We start from the raw sequence: 4,651 nt of genomic DNA, 5'->3' as shown, positions 1-4,651 counted from the left end.
AGATAAGTGGGCAGGAAGTTCCAGGTGGTATGCCACTGGTCCACACTGCTCAATAATAAGGAAAGACCCAATATAGCGAGGTGCGAGCTTTCCCTTCACACCGAATCGTTGAACCCCTTTCATTGGAGATACCCGCAGATAGACATGATCCCCCACTTGAAACATGATCGATTGACGTTTCTTATCCGCGTAACTCTTTTGTCGGGATTTTGCAATCTTCAAATTTTCCTGAATAACCCGAACCTGCTCTTCTGCTTCATTTACCATATCGGGCCCAAAAAAAGTTCTCTCCCCAGCTTCTGACCAATTCAATGGCGTTCTGCACTTCTGTCCATATAAGGCCTCAAAGGGAGCCATTTTGATGCTCTCTTGATAGCTATTGTTATATGCAAATTCGGCCAAAGGCAAACACTCATCCTATTTTTGACTATAGGTGAGCACACATGCTCGAAGCATGTCTTCTAATATTTGATTTATTGTTTCTGTCTGGCCGTCATTCTGGGGATGATAAGCCGAACTGCGGAGGAGCTAAGTGCCGAGGGCGGCGTGAAGGTGCTCCCAAAACCGGATAATGAACTGAGCACCCCGGTCTGAAATGATTGTCTTTGGAATTCCATGCAGACTCACAATACGATCCAGATATAACTGGGCATATTGCTTCGCGGTATGTGTGGTCTTTACCGGCAGAAAATGCGCGGTCTTGGTGAGACGATCCACAATAACCCATATCGAATCATACCCCTTAGAAGTTTTGGGTAAGCTGACAATGAAATCCATACTGATGTCCTCCCACTTCCAGGAGGGAATACTCAAGGGCTGCAACGGGCCGGCTGGTCTCAAGTGGCTCGCCTTAACCCTCCGACAGGTGTCACATTCGGACATCTATCTAGCGATTTCCCGCTTCATCCTTGTCCACCAGAAACGTTGCCTCAGGTCATGGTACATTTTATTACTGCCCGGATGGATCGAGTACCTAGAGAGATGAGCTTCATCAAGAATTTGTTTTCGAAGTTCCCAATTCTTAGGTACTACCAACCGGTTCTTAAACCATAAAACACCCTCGCTATCCAGCTGGAAGCATGCCACACGAGGGTCCCCTTCCCTGAGCCTTTGCCTAATCTTTTCCATGCCAATATTATTTCTCTAAGCAGCAATAATTTGATCCCGCAGTGTGGGAGTGAGGGTAATGTTGGCAAGTGTACCCTCCGCTACCATAACCAGATTCAACTTCTCCATCTCTTGGCATAAGGTTGCATGCATAGGTGTTGCTGATATGCAGTTGTAACTTGCCTTTCTACTCAATGCATCTGCAACAACATTGGCCTTGCCCGGATGATAATGAATTTCCAGATCATAATCTTTAATCAGCTCCAACCACCGTCTCGGGCGCAAATTCAACTCACTTTGGGTAAAAATATATTTGAGACTCTTGTGGTCTGAGTATATGTGAACAGGATTGCCCAGAAGATAATGACGCCAGATTTTCAATGCATGTACCACTGCCGCTAGCTCCAAATCATGAGTGGCATAATTCTCTTCATGTCGCCTGAGGGCTTTGGAGGCATAAGCAATCACTCGCTGATCCTGCATAAGGACGCAGCCTAAGCCCGTACCTGATGCATCACAACAAGTATTAATGGCTGAATAATATCTGACAAAGACAAACAATGATGAGAATGTAGCCAAGACTCGTACCTGATGCATCATAATACACATCAAAAGGCCGGGTAATATCTGGCTGAGCGAGGACAGGGGCAGACGTCAATAACTTTCTCAAAGTCTGGAAAGCTGGTTCACATTTGTCGTCCCAAACAAACTTCACCCCTTTCTTAAGCAATTCCGTCATAGGCCTAGTAATTTTGGAGAAGTCCGGTACAAACCGCCGGTAGTAACCTGCTAGCCCAAGGAAACTTCGTATCTCGGGAACAGAGGTAGGAGCCTTCCAATTCAGGACATCCTGAATCTTGCTAGGATCAATGGAAATCCCCTTGTCTGAGATGATGTGACGCAAGAATTGGACTTCCTTGATCCAGAAATCACATTTGTTGAATTTGGCATACAGCTGGTGTTCCCGCAGGCGCTGGACCACGATACGGAGATGCTCTGCATGCTCTTCTTCATTCTTGGAAAATATAAGAATATCGTCGATGAAAACCACAACAAACTTATCGAGCTCAGGCATAAACATCGAGTTCATGAGATACATGAAATGAGCAGGGGCATTTGTTAGCCCGAAAGAAATGACTAGGTATTCATAGAGCCCGTATCTGGTGGAAAAAGACGTCTTGGGAATATCCTCAGCTCTAATCTTTATCTGATAATTACTAGAGCGGAGATCAATTTTTGAAAATATCTTGGCCCTGAATAGCTGATCAAATAGAATATCAATTCTGGGAAGGGGATATTTGTTCTTAATTGTGACGGCATTCAGAAGTCTATAGTCCACACACAATCTGAGGCTTTGATCTTTCTTCTTAACAAAGAGTGCAGGACAGCCCCAAGGTGAAGTGCTAGGACGAATGTAACCCTTATCAAGCAACACCTGCAATTGTTTCTTTAGCTCGGCTAACTCATTGGGTGGCATCAGATAAGGTCTTCGGGAAATTGGTGCTGTTCCCGGTTGCAATTCAATGGCAAACTCCACCTCATGATCAGGTGGCATCCCAGGCAAATCATCTAGAAAAACATCCGGGTATTCGCATACCACTGGTATGTCCTCTAGCTTCTTGTCCTCGACAAGACTCACCGTATGGGTCAACGGTGTGGGGCCCATAAGACACAATGTCATAGAACCATGAATGGGAGAATTTACGTGCACCGCACGTGATGAGGTGTCCAGAATAATCCCATGAAATTTCATCCAATTCATACCGAGGATGATATCCACTTTCTGGGTTGGCAACATGATCAAATGGGTCGTAAAATTTTTTCCCTGAAGCCGTAGAGGCACTTGCTTGGTAGTCTGATTGGTTATCAATTGACCCCCGGGTGAATGAATATGGTACGGCTTCGACATGTTTTCTACACCCAGCCCAAGTCTAATAACACACTCTTTACTGATAAAGGTGTGAGATGCACCCGAGTCGAACAACACAGTAATGGGTTGATCATTTATGGAAAACATACCCGTCATCACTGGAGCTCCTCAGGAATACCCTCAAGGGTGGTGTAGTGCACTTGTCCCGGTTTGAAATGAGCCACTTGCTACTTCTGACTCTGCTGACCAGATTGCTGGCCCTGCTTCGGTGGCATCGGGCAGTTGCGTGCGAAATGTCCAGGCTGCCCACAATTGTAGCACAGGAATAAATTGGGGCGCATCTCCGGCTGCTGCACCCATACCTTCTGCTCACCCTGCTGAGGAACAGGAGCCCTAGTTGTCCCCTGTGATGATGCGTACTGAGGGGGCCTGTATCCCCCCTGCTGATGTGGCTGGTGCTGAAAAGGGGCCCTCTGTGGACCTCTGGGGAGCGCTGCTCGAAGATCCCACTGCCGGCGCCTTTCTCTTCTTCTCCGCCTTATGAGCCAAGTGGGCATCCTCCTGAATGATAGCCCCATTGACTAGCTCACTGAATGTGTCAAATTTGATCATGGCCAGGCGATTCTGGAGCTTGCTGCTAAGCCCCTGCCGGAAGCACGCCTGCTTCTTCTCATCGGTGTCTACGTGGCACCCCGCATACTGTGACAAAATATTGAAGGCCTGAGAGTACTGTAGTACACTATTATTACCCTGCTTCAGGGCCAAGAACTTCGTGAGTTTTCTCCTGGTTACCCCTGCTGGGATGTGATGTGCCCTGAATGCTTCTTTAAACTGGGCCCAGGTGAACCGAGTGCCCTCGAGAAACATGGCCACGTAATTGTCCCACCAAGTGCGTGCAGGGCCCCTGAGCTGCTGAGCTACAAACCCTGCCTTGTCTCCATCATTGTACAGGTGCAGAGTGAACTTGGACTCAATGGTCTAGAGCCAACTATCCGTTTCCAGTGGCTCATCTGCTTTGTGGAACAGTGGCGGTTGAGTGCTCAGAAACTGCTCATATCCAGGGACAGTAGGCTGGTGGTGATGCTCATGCCACTGTGCTCTACCTTGCTCAACAATCTCCCGGAGGAGTGCCGTCTGCTCGTCGCGTCCAGTGAGCATGGCCGCAATTACCTGAGCCAAATCAGGAGGGTTCGGGGGTGCTGCCATTCTACATTCAACCATGATTGGTTTAGTTACATTTTTTTATTACATAAAAATAATCATGACTGCAACTAATATCCGAATCATGGAAGAAATCGCAGGAAATAAATCATTTGAACACAATTGAGAGGCCTCTGTCTGCGCTCAATCGGTCAGACCGGTGCAATGGACCGGTCAGACCGGTCTGCATGGTGCTGTGTGGCTCAACGTGGACCAACCGGTCAGACCGGTGACACAGACCGGTCAGACCGGTCTGCATGGCACTGTGACCACTTGACGTAGAGCAACCGATCAGACCGGTGGCCAAGACCGGTCAGACCGGTCCCCAACAGAAATGAACTTCCAAGTCTAAACTGTGTACCAACCCCCTTAAACCAACATATCAATTGAAATTTGAAAATCATAAATGCCATGATGCATGATATAATGCATGAACTCCTATGCCAAACTTTCAAATGCAACCGAAAAACTCAA

Source organism: Panicum virgatum, chromosome 9K (genome assembly GCF_016808335.1).
Source record: "Panicum virgatum strain AP13 chromosome 9K, P.virgatum_v5, whole genome shotgun sequence".
In the NCBI taxonomy this organism is placed as follows: Eukaryota; Viridiplantae; Streptophyta; class Magnoliopsida; order Poales; family Poaceae; genus Panicum; species Panicum virgatum.
The sequence above is the reverse complement of the archived record's forward strand: the minus strand, read 5'-3'. Positions refer to the sequence as shown.